General features: G+C 44.0%; 1 long non-coding RNA gene across 1 annotated transcript in view; it reads right to left on the reverse strand.

The window, feature by feature from the left end:
* The window catches only part of LOC132592868 (uncharacterized), a 102,359-nt gene extending 81,239 nt beyond the window's left edge, over positions 1-21,120 (reverse strand). The window contains exons 1-2 of the long non-coding RNA XR_009558424.2: positions 21,022-21,120; positions 3,398-3,440 (exon numbers count right to left, since the gene is read on the reverse strand). This is a non-coding gene — a long non-coding RNA (uncharacterized LOC132592868). The remainder of the gene's footprint in view (positions 1-3,397; positions 3,441-21,021) is intronic.
* Between the last annotated feature and the right edge of the window lie 396 nt (positions 21,121-21,516).

Raw genomic sequence — 21,516 nt, forward strand, 5'->3', positions numbered from 1 at the left:
GAATCCAGACTGGGAAATAATGGCTGGCCCGTACTCAAGACATTCCTAAGAAATCAAGGAATACCAGCGTCTTTTCCTTCGTTTCTTCCCTTTATATATGAAGGCCAAGAGGAGGGGGAAACAGTTAGGCAATTATTGTTTCTGAACGGAGGGGTGCTCCGAAATGGGAAGACTTTTGATGATGGTGATGATGAGTCTTCCTTCATAGGAAGTTGTTTGGTTTTCCTTTTTTAAAAAAACAACAACATTCATGCCAAGGGAAGACAGAAAATTTTCTTCGTGGGACAGCATGAGACTCACAGGTTTGCTGAATGGAAAGCAAAGATAATTGGGGGGTGGGAGAGAGAGAGAGAGAGAAGACATAGCCCCATAACAACTCCCTTTGTAAGACACAGAAAAGGCCAAGCCATCCATTTGAAGAAGCGAAGGAGGGGGGCTGGCTATGAATGTGTTGTTTAGAATGGAAGACATCAGAGGGACATAAAAAGGAATGTGGCTTCTCCGTTCTCAGATGAACATTGCCCAGTCTGTATTTATTGAACCTACTGAACCTATTTTTGTTTAACAAGGCTTGCTCCGAGGTGTGACCCAGTCGTTCATGGGGCATTAATTGTACATCTGTAACGATATGTTTTATTGTTTTCAGAACTTGCCTTTTTATTTTTGGCATTTTCTCTCATGTTTGTCTTGTTGCATAACTGTTTCAATAGCTGCAGGTTTGCAATAACAGCAAAACAAAACACTAATATTGCAACAAACACACACACAAAGAAAGAAAGAGAGAGGGAGGAAGAGAAAGACCATCATCATCATCACTTCCCACTCAGAGTGAGTTAAAGGAATGACCTTTGGTTCGCTCCTCTATGGGGAGTCTGAGAAAATGACCCCTGACCTTTAGCTCAATGGGAGCTCAGGAGAGGTCAGGAGGAATAACTCTCACCGCAATCTCTCTCTCCACAGGAGTTTGAAGGGGGGAGGGCCTCAAGAACTGAGGCGTATGTGATCAGCAAAACTTTGCAGCGTTTCTGAAGATTTAAAAAAGCAGGCAGAGGGGGGAGGCGAGGTGATATGTTTAGCTACAGTCCCTTGGGGTGGGGTGGGGGAAATACCTACCATTGAGAAGCAAGTAAACCCATTTCAAGCAAGAATATACCTCGACTCTTTGAGTTGCAAATCAGGAAAAATACAAGCAGGAGGTGGGGGGCGGGGAGAGATACCCAGGATGTAGTTCAAAATCAGGGTGTTCCCCTCTGAAGAGATGCAATCAAGGCTTCCAGCCATCAGGCACAATAGTTTTGCTTAAAGGAAGCAGCTCGGAATTAAGCAGAGTGCTTTTTTGTTTTAATGAGGTGATATTTCCCCCACAATTACAAAATGCCTTTGCTGAATGCAGCATCAACTAAAGGGGGGAAACCTGGATTGTTTGATGGGGAATTATCATCAAGGGCATATGAATTAAAACTTCAAATCTCCACTGTTTCTTTCTTTGTCTCCCAAGTGTCCATACAGAAATCAACTGGCAATACTAGCTAGATGCTCAAGAATGATTTTTTTTTTCCCAACAGCAGCAAAAAGACTACAGAATATACCGCACTCCAGATCTTTCTCAATCAAGCCACACAGCTGTAAAGGTTCTTGTCTTTATAGGCAAGGCTATTATTTAACAGAAACGATACCTTGCTTTCAGCAATGGTTTGATGTCTCTGCCCATTAAGTCATAACCATGGCAGCTAAAGCAGAGGAAAAGGCTCTTTAACCTCTTTCTTGCACATGGGCTCTTGCTATATGTTTGCAACATCATGCTAAACCATGCAGCAGGAGGCTCCAGACTCAAACTCCTTCCTATCGCCACACAGATGATCTTCCTGGTTTTCGTTAACCATAGTTGCTGGCTTAGATGACAAGGCAAACTTCGGTTAACACTAACCATGGTTAGTTTCACAAGCCTGCTACATAACTCACGCTTTGAAGCTGGCTTGTTTGAAACAAACCATAGAGAATGTTGCCCATGGTTCGCCATCCCAGACAACATGGCGCCAAACATACACAAGCCTTCTGGAGGTGCCCCGATGCTATTCAGAACCCCAGGATAGCTGGGTTCCCACCCCAGACTTTTCTCCAACTCAGTGAGAGCAACAAAGCGTAAAGAAATGGAGAAGGCACAAACCCATCCCTTAAGTCAGTGCTTGTAACCTTGGGAAACCTAATCCTCTTCAAGGCAGGGTAAACCCTTCTCCTGGACTCCTACTAACCACCAGTCCAAAGAGTGGCACTGCTTATCAACAATAAGAACAATCTTCCTTCTCCTTCTCCTTCCCGTGTTGTTGCCCTTGTAGAACTCAGCAGGGAAGATGACAGGGGCAAAGCTGGAATTAATAGACTCCACCTCTCATTAGCTCTGGCCCCACCTGCTCCAAGGTCACCAGCCACTACTGGACAACGCCAAACAACATGAAGATTGTGAGAAGATGGAAAAACAGTTGTTGTTGTTGTTTAGCGTTAACCGGACCAGGCTGTGCTGAGCAAAACACAGATTTAAGGTTGCACCAAGGGCTACTGAGGTGGAGAAATTGCAATGGATGCTCCCCTACCAATAAATAAATGCATACATAAATAAGAAAGTCAACCGTTATTTGGATCAGATCTGTCTCTTGCGAAGCAGAACACCTGGATCCCTCGTGAAGCAAACAGCAGACATAAATGAAAGGAAACATGGTGGCCCTTATATAAGTAATGCTGAAGGATAATTTTATGTGGCACAGGAGTGGGGTTTTTTTCCTAATGGAATAACCCCTCTACTGATGATGACTTTCTTTTGGATATTCAAAATTGACTGACAGTTGCAGAGAATAGTCGGGAAAGGAGATTTGTCCTTCTCTTCATCTTTTGTTTCTCTTCCTTTTATTTTCTTCTTTCCCTCCATCTTCCCCCATCTGGACTCATAATTAGCATTTGATTTCCACAATTCCCCGCAATCTTGCATGTTCTTTTCTGAAACAGCATGTGTTCTATCTTCATGGGAAATCAAAGTGGCACCATGTTTACATTTCAGCAATGTGTGTCACAGAAATTAATTTAGCCATACGTGCACAAAGACACCTTTGAAACTGGAGGGGGGAAGGGGGGAGAGGAAAACATTAAAAGGAAGTGCCTAGCTGAGCACTATCAACATAGCGGGGATAGACAAAGGAGAGTGGTGAGCGTATCTGGCAAACAAAAATGCACAAAGAGTTCAAGCTGCCTTGTTCTATAGTGCAGGGCCTCTCTTCTATTTCTAAATCAGGGGTGTTGGGGAGCCTTTCTTAGTCTGGGGGCCACATTCCCTTCTGGGGGCCAAATGTCAGTTGAGGGCAGGGCCATAAGCAAAAGTAAACAGAGCTATAAATATGAAACTTACCTTTGCACAACAGGCTTGTTCCTTCACACTCACACATCCGTCCCTGCAGGAAAACAAAGAGGTATAATCAGAGATCAGGGACACATTCCAGTGAATACACTTTAAGCGGGTGCAAAGCAATGTTGTGAGGCTCAGGAAGTTGTCTGGAAAGCAGCATGAGGGCCAAGTAGGGAGGCCTGGAGGCCTGCATTTGCTCACCACCGACCCCCAGCCTGAGGTCCCCCATCTAAATGAACTCATTAAGAGCATAACCTAGAAATCGGTAGTTCAAATCTCAGCCTAGCCACGAACTGGGTGCCTTTGTAAGCTAGCATTTGTCCATGTGCACTATACATTGAAAGCACATTTGAAGCACATTTTATTCTCAAAGAATTCTGGGCACTGCAATCTGTCAAGGGTTGCCGAAAATTGTAACTCTATGGAGGGGCAAACTAAAGTGCCCAGGATCCTTTGAGAGAAATACAGTGGTACCTCGGTTTATGAACACAATTGGTTCCGGAAGTCTGTTCATAAACTGAAGCGTTCATAAACTGAAGTGAACTTTCCCATTGAAAGTAATGGAAAGTGGATTAATCTGTTCCAGATGGTCCGCGGAGTACTTAAAACTCAAGTGTTCATAAACTGAAGCGAACTTTCCCATTGAAAGTAATGGAAAGTGGATTAATCCGTTCCAGACGGGTCCGCGGAATACTCAACCTGAAGCGTACTTAACCCGAAGCATGGGTGTAATTGGTTCCGGAAGTCTGTTCATAAACTGAAGCGAACTTTCCCATTGAAAGTAATGGAAAGTGAATTAATCCATTCCAGATGGGTCCGCGGCATTCGTAAACTGAAAATTCGTAAACCGAGGTGTTCATAAACCAAGGTTCTACTGTAATGTGCTTTGAAAGTGCTTTAAAGGTATCGTGTGTACGCAGCCTCCGTTACAGAACGGCATGGCCAGGGCGCTCAAATTTCAGCAACGCCCTGGACAACGCTAAAATTAGGTGCTCACACACTCCTCTTGTGGCTCCATTCTACACCATTGTTGCAGTGTCCCCAATGTGGCCGAACGGGTCACACTACCCTAAAACCACCTCTGGCATGGCCATGGTGATACCTAACTTTGTATACATACACACATATACACACATCTACCCACACACTGTGCAATGGGGGTGAAGGGGTGGGCCATTTGAGTCTAGCTCTGCAGACCTACTTTGAGGCTTTGCAGACCTAGGCCCAGACTTACCGTATTTAAAATGATGGGCGCTTAGTTTGGGTTATTTATTTTTGATTTTATTTATTTTTGATTTTTTTTGGCCTCTTTGATACACTTCTCAGGTACCCACTTACATTCCCAAGCACTGCAAAAAGGCTTATTCTAATCACATGGACCATGATCATGATAATACTTTTTTATAAAATAAAAATCTCTTGGTCATTAAGAAGTATTCATACTACTTTAATAAAGGAAATTCTGACATTGGAGTTCCCAATTGTATACTTAAAAAATGTAATCCCTTTCTGCCTGGTGGAGTCCTTGCGACACATATACAAATTGCAATTGTCTTATAGGTTTAAGGAAACTTCTTTTATACCTTTGAAATACAGAGAGGGAGAATTTAAGGGTTTCCTGTCAATTAAACAGCCTGTTGCCTAATTAAAAAACAACATCCCAAGATAATGAATACTCCTAGGAAGTTCTGCACCAACTGAACAAGAATAGTGCTAATATGTTCTTGAGTGTTTTGTTTAGTGCATATAAATTATAAATTATAACAGATATCAAGAACATGATGGGGACCAAAGAACAGAATATGTGGAAAGACGTTATTCAAAAGTAGGAAATATATTCTTCATTGAGATAACTACCCTATCTTTTTTTCTGCCTCTGCAAAATAAGAAAACAATTCCATCTATCTACTCCTGCCCTAAGCACCCCAACACACACACCTTGTTCTAAAAAAAATTCCACACACACCCCGGCCCAACAGAGTCCATACCCTTCAAGGAAAACTTATGTAACAAGGTAAGTCTGGGATAGCTCACTCAGTAGTGCATGAGACTCTTAATCTCAGGGTCGTGGGTTTGAGCCCCATGCTAGGCAAAATATTCCTGCATTGCACGGGGTTGGACTAGATCAGGCATCCCCAAACTGGGGCCCTCCAGATGTTTTGGCCTACAACTCCCATGATCCCTAGCTAACAGGACCAGTGCTCAGAGATGATGGGAATTGTAGTCCAAAACATCTGGAGGGCCGAAGTTTGGGGATGCCTGGACTAGATGATCTTCGTGGTCTCTTCCAACTCTACAATTCTGTGATTCGAAGATGTACTTGAAATAACCAAGTATTCCTTAGGACAGGGTGGGGAACCTTTTCCCTTCTTCAGCTTCTAAAATTAATCCATGGTCGGAACTACTACCTACATTGCATGATTCCTTCAAAATCCCCAAATGTGAGCATTGGAGAACTTCCAGCTTTATATAGAGAGAGAGATGGGGGGGAGTGTATTTAAGGTGAATGTACCAGGTCAATACCTGGCAATATCGCAGAAACCAGAACAAAGCCAAGAAGGATTCCACTTGTAAGAGAGCAGGCTTTGATGATAGACATTGACCTTTGCTCCTCCTTTTAAGAAGGAGGGACATTATTTTGAGAGGGAACATAGCTCAGCAGCAGAGCACTTATTTGCACCCAGAAGTCCCCAGGTTCAACCCCCTGTGTGTGGTGGTGGTTTTCAAAATAATAAAATAGTGGGAAATGGAAAAGAACTTTCTCTTGTCTGAGATCCTGAGGCAGCCGAGGTAGATGACAGCAGACTCAGTGAGCAAACCATCCGATGTGGTCTAAAAGCAACTTCATAGAATAAATTACTCCCCATCATGTGGCTTATATAACTTGATTTATAAGAGGTATCTAATTTACCCTAACACAGAGTTGCATTCAACGTTGGTCATACTCAGACATGGGTGTAGCCAGGGCAGCTCCTCCCCCCCAAAAAAATCAAATAAATAAATAAATCTTAACCAAAAGTAGAAATAATCAGAATATTTGAAATTGAAATGCTTGGGTGATGTTGTGGTGTATTCAAGGAAAGCAACTAGCAGCTCGGTTCTGGAACAGGGTAGGTGGGAGTCCTGCCCTCCCAACATAATGGTTACGATCATGTACTCAGAGTAGACCCACTGAAATCAATGAATACGACTAGCTTAATTTCAATGGGTCTACTCCGAGTATAACTTAGTTGGGTACAACCTACACATTTTTTATCATTTAGTAAAGCAACAATAGTGTACTTCCCATTCCAATGTATCATGCCACAGTTCTGCGAGCCCTGTAATACAGCTATTAAATAAAATTAAACTATTCTTCAAATACCGTAACGCTGTTCAAACCCTCAGTGTGCTAGTGATCCGTCTACTGGGAGCAGATGAATTTTGAAGCCCAGAGAACGAACAATAAAAACCACCTATTTTAGGGTGATGTAAAAATGCATATCAATTTTGGGTTAAGTTTCTTCTTCTTCTTCCTCCTCCTCCTCTTCTGGCTTGCTTGGAGCCATTATGGCTTAAGGAGATCAATTCAGCTTTGGGGATGCATCGCTTTCTAATTTCCAGAAACACATTTTATTTATCTGAAAGACCATATGGCTTATCGGGTAACTGTGTATACAGTATAGCTACAACAAATCCACAAGGAAGATAATATTTACCTAATAGACCATAACAGCACAGAATAACACAATATGGCCCCCTATTTGATTGTGCATTTCGGTACGAGCACATCCTGACCATTTACAGAGCAGGCTATCACCCTGGTCAATCCATATTTAAGCAATTCAATTCAAAGTGGATTTCCAACAACAGAGAGATTAGAGGCATCCCTCGGATGCATTATGGCTCATGTAGTAATTTGGAAAATACTTTGTACATCACTGATAATTGACTCCAAAGGAGCTGTTAGGCTTTTATCAGTTAAACACATCCTTTTGATATGCAGGGTAAATTTGAAAAGCAAAATATTTGCTGAATAATTTACTACACCAGACTAAGTGCAACATAGGCATGTAAGGGGGCTGGGGTAGGCTTTATAGTGCGTTATATTGTTATGAGTTTGTGGGTGCCTGGCACCTACCGGTATAATCCAAGGAAGTGTTAAAATATAAGCCAGGCCAGCTCCCTGCATTGAGGAAATCGCCTGGGTGATGGGCCATTAAGAGAGCAAAGAAAAGGGGGCTCTGGGCCAGACCGGAAATGGAGTGGAGTCCCTCCTCCAGTATTTAGATAGTTGGTAGGACAAAACCTGGGAGGGAGAGCAGAGTTGGCTGTGATGCAACCTAGATAAAAGGCTGCAGACTGGAAAGTCAGAGAGGCAGAGCATGATGTTTGATTTCTGTTTGAATCCAAAGCTGCAATCATGAAAGAAACAAGACCCACTCGGGGCGTTAATGCTGTGAACCTCTCCATCATAGGCTCAGGTTGTATATATATTTAAATACACCATACATCACAAAGACACTGCAGTCTCCCCTGTGCCCTATTCCCAAAAGGAAACATGAACCCTGCATAAGCCCCTGGGACTCCTGAAATCACGCACCATTCAGAGACTGGGCTGGGGTGCGACAATATTTTGCCAACAGGGAGGGGATTGAGGAGGCGGTGAAGGGGAAGAATCCCACCCCACAGCTTGACACAGGGGTCAGCAAACTTTTTCAGCAGGGGGCTGGTCCACTGTCCCTCAGACCTTGTGGGGGGGCGGATTATATATTTTGGAAAGAAGAAAAAAATGAACAAAAAATGAACGAATTCCTATGCCCCACAAATAACCCAGAGATGCATTTGAAATAAAAGCACACATTCTACTCATGTCAAAACACCAGGCAGGCCCCACAAATAACCCAGAGGTGCATTTGAAATAAAAAGGGCACATTCTACTCATGTAAAAACATGCTGATTCCCAGACCGTCTGTGGGCCAGATTTAGTAGGCGATTGGGCCGGATCCGGCCCCCGGGCCTTAGTTTGCCTACCCATGGCTTATTCAGTGCAAAAGTTAATAATGCAGGTTATGTCAGTCTTGCATCAAGCACCCTCCATGAGGAAGTAGCACAGGTTTAAAGCACATTAATTGAGTTGCTCGGCTTTGCTCATATAGTCTGCTACCAGACGCAGAAACTGCCATCCTAATGATTTCTATTTACATTTTAACAGCAAGCTTCTTGTCCTCAGCATTGCTAACATCTCATGACAGCTCAGAAACCAAATTCGGGGTTGCACTTAGCAGCAACAGCCCTGTGCATGCCCTGCTGTATGCACAGAACCTCGTATCAGAACTTTAAATGAATAGGGATAGATTACGGCTGCTGCCACAATCCCGCTCCTCTTCAATGCATGCACGCACATTTGTGTGATGGAAGTTTGAACCAGGAACCCCTTAGCTCACACCTCCAGTTTGCTCTGGTCCATGGGGTCATGAAGAGTCGGACATGACTAAACGACGAAACAACTACTACTACACTAGTTGCCATAGCAGTGTTGACCAAAGATTTTCTAGCAAACATTCCCCAAGTCAAATAAGAGGCAGTATCTCTCTAGTGCAGGCATCCCCAAACTTCGGCCCTCCAGATGTTTTGGACAACAATTCCCATCTTCCCCAACCTCTGGTCCTGTTAGCTAGGGATCATGGGAGTTGTAGGCCAAAACATCTGGAGGGCCGCAGTTTGGGGGTGCCTGCTCTAGTGCATGCTTCATGGTATATCTGCAGCAAGTCACACACACACACACACACACACACACACACACACACCTATCCCCTAGGCCTGGGGGAGGGGGTGTCCTCCTACTCCTGCTTAGGCATGCTGCAAATTCCCAGGATACCTGCTACTTGGGGCAACAATGCCACCAACAGGCTACCAACATTCTACTTATCCTCTTAGAGATTTCCATATCCAAATAGTTGCTTTACAGCAGGTGTGAGGAACTTTTGGCCCTCCAGATGTTGCTGAGCTACAACTCCCATCATCCCTGGCCATTGGGCATGCTTTCTGGGCCTGATGGAAGTTGTAGTTCTGCAGCATCTGGGGGGCCAGAAGTCCTCTCCCCAGGCCTTCCTTAGAGCACTTAAATGCAATTGAAAAATTCAAGGTCAGAACAGTACAACTGTGAGTAGCTCGATCCAATAAACAGTATGCTCCTATATGCATTCAAATGTCAATACAAGGCCACATACTGCTGTTATGAGGTCATTATTTTTAAAAAAAAAATGATGGAGTCAAGACTGCTGTGCAACTGAACCAACATTTTTGCACAGCAAGCTTGGAGAAAGTTGGTCTAAAGCAAGCTATGATTCTCTTTCTTCCAAGCCCACTCCCCCGGAAAAAAAACAGGGTAAAGAGGAGGACAAAATGGGCCTTCTCTTAGCACAGACTTCAGTTCAAGGGGGGGAAAAGCACCTGAGCTCTCAAGCATTAGATAGGCCAAATGCAACTGGCAAGCACCGTTAGCAACCTTTCAAATAAGGACGGTGTTTCCAGGTGCAAGGAACAGAAAACAGAGGAATGCAATTGTTGTTTGCATCATGTATGAGCTCACTGACAAACAAAAAATAAAGCTGCATTGAAGCTGTAAGAAACAAAATCTAAAACACAGAGCACAGCCATAGCTACAGAGGGGTGAGTCTAGCCGGGTTTCCCGCCCTGGGAGAAGCCTCCAGAGGGCAGCCACTGAGACACCAGCCTATGTGTGTCTGTATGCGAATACATGTGGGAGTGTGCCAAACTGGGTCTTTGACCCGGGTGAAATAAAGCTTAGTTTCACCCTTGCACAGAGTTGGGCAATGCCTTGCTTAGGATCAAGCACAAAGTTCCAAAACCGTGAGCTAGCCTTCAAGTTCCCCAGAATTCTTCATCAGGCTGCATGTTAAGTAACGCAAGGGGGAAGGAGAAAGCGGGGCATTCAAGAAAGAACCATATATATATAAGATGCAGACCGTATGATGATAATAATAATAATAATAATAATAATAATAATAATAATAATAATACAATTATTTATACTACTCTGGGCGGCTTCCAACAAAATATTAAAATACAGTAGTCCATCAAACATTAAAAGATTCCCTAAACAGGGCTGCCTTCAGATGTCTTCTAAAAGTTTGGTAATTGTTTCTCTCTTTGACATCTGGTGGGAGGGCGTTCCACAGGGTGGGTGCCACTATCGAGAAGGCTCTCTGCCTGGTTCCCTGTAACTTGGCTTCTCGCAGTGAGGAAACCGCCAGAAGGCCCTCGGCGCTGGACCTCAGTGTCCGGGCAGAACGATGGGGGTAGAGATGCTCCTTCAGGTATACTGGGCCGAGGCCGTTTAGGGCTTTAAAGGTCAGCACCAACACTTTGAATTGTACTCGGAAACGAACTGGGAGCCAATGCAGGTCTTTCAAGACCGGTGTTATGTGGTCTCGGCGGCCGCTCCCAGTCACCAGTCTAGCTGCCGCATTCAGGATTAGTTGTAGTTTCTGAGTCACCTTCAAAGGTAGCCCCACATAGAGCGCATTGCAGTAGCCCAAGCAGGAGTCCAGCAGTAAGGAAACAAGGTTTGCTCCATCATTCAGTCCACCCCAATTTTGAAGTATTTGTGGATTAATGGATCAGCGATTTTTCTAGGGAATGATCCATTGTTGTTACTAGCATTCCAAGAAAAGAGGTGAATCAAAATCTTCTGATTTTACTATAATTATTTGGCTTCCTTTTTTCCACCTTCAGCCTCCAACCTGCCCCTTGAATATGCAAAATGAAAGCATGAGATTGAAGGGAGTTTGGGAGCCATTGTCCTGGGATATCAGAAGCAGCAAAAATGTGCTTCAGCTGCCCTTGCTTTAAGACAGCATTTCTCCACCCTGGTAGGAAACATGACCAGGCATAATTAGCTAGGGCTCATAGGGCTCTTTAAAGATGAAAAGTACTTGTTAGTTTTTTTAATGTCTGAATTTCCTCACTTTGGTTTTAATTGGCTTGGTTCATAACCTTCAATGTTCTTTCCCTCTATTTTTGCGTGCACCTTAATTCTTCGTAGGCGAAATGAAAATGCATAATATAAAGCCCCATGAATAACAAAACCCAGCATTCCAGCCTAGTGGTGTTTAATTAAAGTTGCTTGCCCACTCCTGCTTCGGTGATGCTTCTAGTTGCTCCCACTCACAGCTGCAACTCAAAAGAAAGCAACTTTAAAGGAAAGAGGGAGGTGGAAAGAATATGTAGTCCTGTGTTTCTGGACTGAGGAGGATGGCTAAATGTGCAAAGGCCTGTACTTCTGGATTTCTGTGCCGAATTAAAACACATATAGGGGACCTATACTAAATTTTCTTGTTACACTCATACAGGGACACGGGTGGCGCTGTCGTCTAAACCACTAAGGCTTGCAGATCGGAAGGTTTGTGGTTTGAATCCCCGTGATAGAGTGAGCTCCCATTGCTCTGTCCCAGCTTCTGCCAACCTAGCAATTCGAAAGCATGCCATTGCAAGTAGATAAATAGGTACCGCTGCAGTGGGAAGATAAATGGCGTTTCCATGCACTCTGGCTTATGTCACAGTGTTCCGTTGTGCCAGAAGCGCTTTAGTCATGAACCGGAAAGCTGTCTGCAAACAAAGGCCAGCTCCCTCAGCCTGAAACAAGATGAGTGCCGCACCCCATGGGCACCTTTGACTGGACTTAACCACCCAGGGGTCCTTTACCTTTACCTATTTTTACCTATGCTCATACATTAGGGATTGGCAAATCTGCCAATTCTGGTTTCTTGTTTTTTCAGTCTTAAGTTCAGCTCTCTACATTTTCACATAAAACTTGGGGTTTTTTTAAAAAAAAGTTCTCATGAAAACTAATAATACTTGAGTGTAAATTTATCCTAATATACATTTTTCTTCAAGCAGTTTTCCCTAATATAAGGCATTTTTATTTTTTAACTGATATTTCTAAGCACACTTTATCCTATTATATCATATTTATCCGGTTGCATGCCTTTTTGCATGCATTACTTGGTTGCAGAACTGGATTGCGAAATCGAGGGAAGTGAGTATTTCAAAGGATTTGCGCATTTTGGTTCACATATACAGTGGTACCTCGGTTTACGAACTTTATCCATTCTGGAAGTCCGTTCTTAAAACCGAAACCGTTCTTAAACCGAGGCACGCTTTCCCTAATGAGGCCTCCCGTCGCTGATGCCCTTCCACCGTTCAGATTCCGTTCTTAGACCAAGGTAAAATTCTCAAACCAAGACACTATTACCGGTTTTGCGGAGTTTGTAAACCAAATCGCTCTTACACCGGACTATTCTTAAACCGAGGTACCTCTGTAGTTTCAAGCCATACAAATAACGTAGATTTACCTTTAAATGAAAATTGATGGCAAGCCCACCCAAAGGAACTTACATCTTTTTTAAAAACCAGAGTGAGTAACAACAGTAACAACAACAACAACAACAACAACAACAACAACAACAACAACAACAACAACAAGAGTTTCAATTAGGTAATGACCCCGTTGTCCTATGAGCATTAGTGGTGGATTTATACTGGCCAAATGTGACAGCTGAGTGGGGCAACACACCCATCAATCAATCACTGACCTCATTACATCATCACATCATTGGCAGGTGGGTTGTCCCACCCGCCTGTTGAAATCCCTTGCTGTCAGGCACTAAGACACAAGGGGCATTGCCAACCCTATGCTTGGCATCTGGGGAAGCCCTGAGCACAGAGGTGGCAGGGAGAAGAGAACGAAGACAGCATTTTGCAAGCACTGGCTGAAGGCAGAAGAAATCTATCTTGTACCCGATGCCTGCAAGAAAGTGAGACTTAGAACAAACTTGGGACTCCAGGTGTTTTTTGCAATACAACTCATCATCCCTAGCTAACAATGCCCATGGTCTGGGAGGATGGGAATTGTAATCCAACAGCAGCTGGAGACCCAAGTTTGGGAAACACTGACTTAGCAACCCTTCCATTCCTATTGATGCTCTGAAAGCCCCCAGAGTGCTCTATTCCAGAAAGCCACACTGGAAAATACAGCTGCTTGGTTTACTCCAAAACTGAATTCAGCACAACACTTTAATACACATACATATATTTTAGAGATTTCCATATTGCCCTTCAGCAGAGCTTCCAGGGTGGTTTGCAAAAATGCATAATGTATATATCTTGGTCCCAACCAGTATACAGTACATTAAGAGTAACAGTATCATTATTCTGCTCTCAAAAGATTTCCAGTACCTCAAAAAAAGGTGGTAGAGCTGCAAGGCTAGCAGCCGGGCTAAGCTTGTCCATGTAAATAATCATTTTGTCGCTCCTTCCCAAGCAGAGAACCTCACTGTCATCAGTCATTCCACTACAAACGTCTAAAGCTAGCAATAGACAGAACAATGCCTTCCCCATGGAGCATAACTACTGTTCTCCGTGCTTCGTATCCGCCTGACCCTGTTTTCTCAAGCTGTTAAAGAAGACTGCGGTATTACTGTACAGTGGTACCTCTGGATGCGAATGGGATCCGTTCTGGAGCCCCGTTCGCATCCAGAGCAGCACTCAACCCGCGTCAGCACTTCTGCGCAGGCACGGGTTGCGAACCGCCGAACCCAGAAGTAACCCGTTCCATTACTTCCGGGTTCGGCGTGTACGTAACCCACAGCATTTTACATGTTCCATGGAAAAAAACCACAAAGGTAGTTGCTAGGCCAGGGGTGGCTGCCCTGTGGTCCACCAGATATTGAGGGACTACAACTCAAGTCATACCTGTCCAGTGACCGTGCTGGCTGGGGCTGATGGGAGTTGGAGTCAAACAATATCTAGAGGGCCACAGGTTCCCTCATACCGGCTCCAAACATACCAGTAGAGCTGGGAAGAAAGATGGCAGACCTCTGCCTTCCTCTTCATTCTAGTTCATCTCCAAGCATAAAGCGAGTGCCCCACCCTCATACTTATACGTGTTTGGCTAAATGTGGCAACAGGCCCTGAAACAAGTACCGCTAGGCCAAGGTTTCCAAACTTAGGTCTCCAGTTGTTGGACTACAACTCCCATCATCCCTAACTAACAGGACCAGTGGTCAAGGTTGATAGGAACTGTAGTCCAAAAACAGCTGGAGACCCAAGTTTGGGAAACCCTGTGACAGAGCCTGTTCTCACATCATTCACTCTGACGGGGTGGCTGAAGAAGAAAGGCCAGCAACCATGATGCCATTCAGTAATCCCCTAACAATTCTCAACAACCTTACTAACTGCAGTTCCCAGGATTCTTTGGGGGAAGCCAGGACAGTTTTGTTGGATTCCTAGAATCCAAGACCGCCATTTGGGGCAAGTGTTATTTGCTGAGAGAACCTTAGCAGAGATTTAAAATCACAAAACATGCATCAGTGAAAAGCATGGAAATATAGGCTGTAGAATCTTTAAAGTGAGGGCCCCCAAAACGGCCCCAAAGCTTTCCCCAAGCTGCCCCACATCCCTAGCACAGAGATAGGCCACACATTTGGTAAGTCATAAAATAGCTTACTTACAAAACTCTTCAAAGGCCAGATTCACAGTCAGAAAAGTTATGAAAGGTAAAACTTAGGGGTCAGCAAACCTTTTCAGCAGGGGGCCGGTCCACTGTCCCTCAGACCTTGTGGGGGGCCGGGCTATATTTTTTGGGGGGGGGGGGTTGAACAAATTCCTATGCCCTACAAATAACCCAGAGATGCATTTTAAATAAAAGCACACATTCTAATCATGTAAAAACACGCTGATATCTGGACCATCGGCAGGCCAGACTGAGAAGGCCTGAGATGGCTACCCATGAGATAAGCTGTGTGAGAGTTACTGTCTCTTTTCAAGAAAGGCACATGTACCTTATTCAAGCTTCAATGGAACTCAGAACATTATTGGCATAGGAGAGAAAATGCTAGTTTCAGATTCCATTCTGGTCTGAAACAAAAGGCTTGGTAAAGCCATGCAGCTGCAATGACCAGCTCAAGAGCTCCTTATATATTGAATTCACATGGAAACGAGGAATAACAAAGGCTTGGTGACCGATTTCCTCCCAAGTGAGGGGAAGTGACATAGGCTAAACCTGGCAGGACTGCTTACTCTATGGGTTTAACCCCTTTATGCACCAATTAGATTCAAACTTGCTAGGGTTTTATGAAGATGGAACCCTACATGTTTAAAGTATAGCATGTAATGTATAAATGTACAGTGGTACCTCGACTTATGAATGACTCAACTTACAAATGTTTCGACTTACTAATGGAGCTCCGTCCGCCATCTTGGATGCGATTTAGATAGGGTTGCTTCGACTTACGAATTTTTTCTCCCAATGCATTCCTATGGGAATCGACTTACGAATGTGCGTTCGGAACGCATTAAATTCGTAAGTCAAGGTACCACTGTATAGGGCAGATGGGAGGTCCTCATTTCCATGTGTGGCTTTATACGTCATAATGCCAAATCAGTCCCAGAAGTGGAACAGTGACATATCTGAACCATTCCTAGGATTGCCAACTTTTTCAACCAGTCACCAGTGCCTTGATATACTGTACACCAGTTGATAATAATTAAAGCTTATCTTGGGATGGAGATAAACGTTCTCACCTGCTAAGGGCTTCAGATTAATCTCCTGTGAAAGGCACAGCTGCAAAGTCTGGTTGTAAAGTTGGCGACTCTCCATCTGTCTTTTAGGCCTGTGTGTGCACGCACACAGAGAGAAAGAGAGCAAAGAGCAAAGTACTTTACTATGCACTGTTCAAAATAGCAGGAATTAAATGCATAGGAGTGTTCTCAGCCCAAAAGAGGGAGCAGGCAGAGGTAGTGCTTTTAGTGCTGAGCATTAGCACACATTTCCCCAGCATGCTAACAGGTAAAACTAGGGATAATTCCATTTTCTAAAATACTGCCCCTGGAGTATATGAATAACAGGTGGATGTAAAACATGGCTGGCATGTAAGAAATCTCTGGCAGGGAGAGGGAAGAATGATGCTTTAATGAAGGTGATTGGTGGGGTGTTTTTTTTAAGGGGCTGTTTTCTGTCACAATTTTGCCTTTTGAGTCTGAATGCTACTATAAAGTAAAAACTCTGTTACCAAGCCTTTCGGGGTGAAAAACAAAACTCAAAAGTACAAGCCAAAGTTGAGAGCAAGTGCAATACCTGAAAAGAATCCCACCTGAATTTTCTTGCACGGTAATTCCGCTACAGCATGTCAAATATTCATTCCACAGTCCTACTAAAGTACAAATATTTGTTTTATCCAGTGCCTACCTGCTTAAAAACCATTTAGCCCTGTTGTGGTAATGAATACTAATGTACCTTATAAGTGATATTTATAGCCAACTCTAGATGGGCTTACAAAATATTCCTTTCTGGCGAGTCTTTGTAGTATACTGTCCTCCTGCATTTCTTTTTTTAAGTTTAAAGAAGAAAACTGGGGGAGGGTATATGACTCATGCAGAAATATACATATATATATGTGCTAAGTTTCCAAGAGCTCTTATAGCCATTTCAGCCCATTATTGTGCAGCTAAAAGAATTGAAAGGGAAAGCAACAAAATGGGATATTTGGGCCAATGGCGGCAACTACCCTTATTCAACAGTAGAAGCATGTGAAAAGTTAAAGAGAGTTTAAAGGGATGTTCTTTTGTTGTACTTAACACTGATAAATGACATACAAGTCAGGATAACAGGGCAGAGCTCCTGTCAGGGAGACAGTGATAAATGAGAAGCCCTAGACAGAAAGGTCTACTAAACAGAAATCTGTATATGACACATTTCTTGTTGATAGACTTGTCTGCACAGACCAACTAACCCAACGAAGCTAAGATTCTCTATCCGGTCACATTCTTCGCTGAGTCCATCATGCACAGTGACCCATCTCTTGTTGGGTTTTTTCCCATTTCCTTGCGGCAAGGATGATCAGTTGACCTTATTGAGGGCAATGGTGCCAGCCTCAGAATTGTGGCTCTCCTGCAAAATATGACTGGTACCCATTTCAGGCGGGTAATTGTAAAGCAAAAAATGAACCCCAAAGCAAGAAAGCCTTGCCGTTATTTACCATTGCCTGAACAATCTCATTCCTCTTGAAAATACTGTTTGATATAAAAAGCTTTGCCTCACAGGGAGGAGGAAATAATACAGTAATAATAAAAACCCTATTCTTTATGAGTGGGGGGAAAGGCACAAGAGCTATGATTCATGGACTAAAGCTACGTAAGTCTCTTGCTCCTGAACTCGCAGCAGCCTACATCACATCACACAAGACATCTTTATCCCCACAAAGAGGAAAGACGAAGAGGGGAACGTGACAATCGGGAGACAATCGCAAAAAGGCGTTTCTGTCACCCATTTATAGCAGTCAGGAAAATAATACCCAAGAATAATCACACATAACATTGCCTTCTTTACAGATCCCTTGGTTTCTTTCTCGGTCTTCCAGTTTGACGGTGTTTGTCACTGAAGAATAAAAGTTATCAGGTAATGGACATTGAAGGAGGGCGTTAAAGCTGAACAGCTCTCAAGGAAGGAGACCCTAGGACGTTGAGGAAAACACGCTTTATATAGAACTAAAGGCATTCTGTTTGGGGAAGTACTTTGAAGGTCATCTTAGTCTGGGGACGTTTCACACGTTCTTCCTTCAAGGATTATTTATGATCACTGAATCAAAGAACTGTAGAGATGGAAGACACACTGAGGGTCATCTAGTCCAGCCCCCTGCAATGCAGGAATCTCAACTAAAGTATCCATGACAGATTGCCGTAGAACCTCTGCTGTTGTTGTTGACTTGTCTGCCCCAGAACCTCAAATGTCACAGGGGAATTCTAAAGTGCACACTCCATCCACGGAGGGCGCTTTGCGTTTGCTTTAGAATACCCCTGCTGCCTGAAGTGGTACAGTCCAGGAGAAGAAACTTTGCCACCTGACTCTGCTGGCTGCAAAAACCAGGGATAGGAAACCTGTGGCCTTAAAGATAGTGCTGGACTACAAGGGAAGTAACAGTACCACTGTATTCTGCTCTGGTCAGACCTCACCTGGAGTACTGTGTCCAGTTCTGGGCACCACAGTTCAAGAAGGATACTGATAAGCTGGAACGTGTCCAGAAGAGGGCAACCAAAATGGTCAAAGGCCTGGAAACGATGCCTTATGAGGAACGGCTTAGGGAGCTGGGTATGTTTAGCCTGGAGAAGAGAAGGTTAAGGGGTGATATGATAGCCATGTTCAAATATATAAAAGGATGTCATATGGAGGAGGGAGAAAGATCGTTTTCTGCTGCTCCAGAGAAGCGGAAACGGAGCAATGGATTCAAACTACAAGAAAGAAGATTCCACCTCAACATTAGGAAGAACTTCCTGACAGTAAGAGCTGTTCGGCAGTGGAATTTGCTACCAAGGAGTCTCCTTCTTTGGAGGTCTTTAAGCAGAGGCTTGACAGGCATATGTCAAGAATGCTTTGATGGTGTTTCCTGCTTGGCAGGGGGTTGGACTGGATGGCCCTTGTGGTCTCTTCCAACTCTATGATTCTATGATTCTAACTCCTATCAGCTCCAGCCAAGTATGCAAATTGTCCCTAAACCACTGACACATACAAAGTATTCCAGTATACGTAAAGCTAATATCGGGAGAAGGACTATAGACTACACTAGACAAATAAGACATACTGTACTTGCCTGCCTCCTCTTAGATTGTAACATGTTCAGATGAAAAGAAAACACCACCTAGGAGATTTAAAGCAAACATTCATTGGAGATTAGGATAACTGGGTGTGCCAGAGGTTAATTAAATTATTCGCAAGAATTTGTTGTTGTTAAAATTTATACTCCAGCCTTTCCACAAGGAGCTTGGCATGGTATGCAACATCTTTCCAACCTCACATTTGACTCTCACAACAACCTTGGCAGGTAGGTTAAGCTGAGAGAGTGTGGCCCACAGTCACCCAATGAGATTCATGTCTGACCCTGAAGAGGGATTGGATCCTCTCCCCACTGTTAATCCAACACCAGTCATCACCCTGTCCTGGTTCTTTTATTTCTAAATCAGGCATGGCCAAACTTGGCCCTCCAGATGTTTGGGGACTACAACTCCCATCATCCCTAGCTAAAAGGACCCGTGGTCAGGGATGATGGGAATTGTAGTCCCCAAACATCTGGAGGGCCAAGGTTGGCCATGCCTGTTCTAAATTATGTCATAGCTAGGTACTGACATAGTTCTGAGGTCTCAGGGGGAACACTTGAAGCTGCCTCCAAGTCAAAACATTGAGCCATTGAGCCCAGAACTGTCTACAACAGTGATGGGCAACCTTTTGAGCTTGGTGTGTCAAAATTCGCCAAAAAACTGAGCATAACTCGGGTGGTGTGTCACTTCCAGAAAAAAACATAATTTCGCGATATTTATAGTTTAAATAACAAAAATGTAATATATAACTGTATTTAATAAACCAAAAACTAATGATTTAACCAAACCAAACCAAACCAAACCAAAAAACCCTTATTTATGACAAAGTGCCCAGAGTTGTTGAGCTTTTTGGGGGGAGCTGCTGACCAAAGTTTTGGAGGTTTTTTGGGGGGGTGCAAAAGTTGTTTTGCTTTTTTGGAGGGGATGCCCCAAAGCTGCTGCACTTTTTTGGGGGGGGGAAGAGAACAGAAATAAATGACGAATAATACCTTCGCTGGAACTAACACGCAGCACCGACATCATCGTCTGCCAAAGCACACACCCCCCAAAGCACAGAACGGGTTAGAAAACGAATGCTGTTACACCCAATCATAATCTGCCAAAGCGCCATAAAAACAGCACAGAAAGGGTTAAAAAACCAATCTCTGGCTACCAGCAACAACAACAAAGGATCCGGGTTTTAACAGCGGAGACAAGCTGTAGCGGAGACAAGCTGTAGGAGGAGTGGGAGAACAAATAGGGGGGGGGAACCAACAGCAGCGTAAATGGGCCGATGGGGCGCGTGCCAGCAGTGAGGGCTCTGCGTGTCACGCCTGACACGCGTGTCATAGGTTCGCCATCACTGGTCTACAAGGACTGGCAACATCTCCCTGGAGTATCAGAAGAGAGGCATTTCCCAACCCCACCTGGCAATGCCAGGAATTGGGCCTGGGGCTTTCTCCATGCACAAGTGTGTCCTCCATGACCCCTTCCCAAAACCCTTTAGAAATTGTCAGATATTCTACGCACTGCATGGAACGAGGCGGCAGAGTGACCTGGGAGAATTAAAATAATTTTTTTCAGTCTGGAGGCATATAGCCCAGAACTCTAAGATACATACCCTTCCATTTGGTGTAATGGGTACAACAGCTTTTACACAAAGCCCTGTTCTCAGTGTTTGTTGGGGAAATGGCTGCAAATGAAAACACCCATTCTGTGATGTTGCTGAAACTATTTGCCCCTTTCTTCCTGGCTGAGGGAGAGGTTTATAGTTTGGGAGAGACTTGGCCTCTAGGGTAAGGTTGCTATGGGTTGAACAGAGTTTTTTTTAAAAAAATCTCACCCCTGGTAGCAAAATCAAAAGCATAGGAATTAAGCAGCTTGTTTTGAGCAAGTCCAGCAACAAAGTAAGATGGCTTCCCCCTTTCCACCCTGCTTAACAAAGTATCAGGCAACAACCTGGGAAGGAAGTTTAAAAAATAAGATTTACTTACTTTGGCAATCATGCATTGGTTCACAGCAATGGCAGCTATGCAGGCAAAATATCTATATTTACAGGATAACCAACTCCCGGTCCATGTGTCTAAAGCTGGAGCAAGCAGAGGTCAAAGGAAGAGAGAGAGAGAGGAACAGGAAGTGCTACATGCTCCTTCCTCTTCAGGAAAGGAGGGAAATGACATCACACAGAGCCCTCTCCCCCACTTGTATTTCTGTGGGACTGAGTATCTGCCTGTCAGCTCTGTGGAATTAGTCCCTTCTCGTGTTAACTAGCAAGAATATGCATTTGTTAGGTTTGGCTGCTAATCTCCCACAGTGAGGGGATAAGGCAGCGAGCATGGGGATGCCTGATTGGCTCAGCTGGTGCACAAGTAACACCTGCAGGACCCAAAAAATTCCCTGTCCCTAATCTAAATAATGTCTCACACCTGCACTTGGTTTTCCTCAGTCTAGTAGTCCTTTCTGCAGCAAAAGCCCCAGTCCATGTGAAT

Source organism: Zootoca vivipara, chromosome 11, assembly GCF_965207765.1.
Source record: "Zootoca vivipara chromosome 11, rZooViv2.hap1.1, whole genome shotgun sequence".
Lineage (NCBI taxonomy): Eukaryota > Metazoa > Chordata > Lepidosauria > Squamata > Lacertidae > Zootoca > Zootoca vivipara.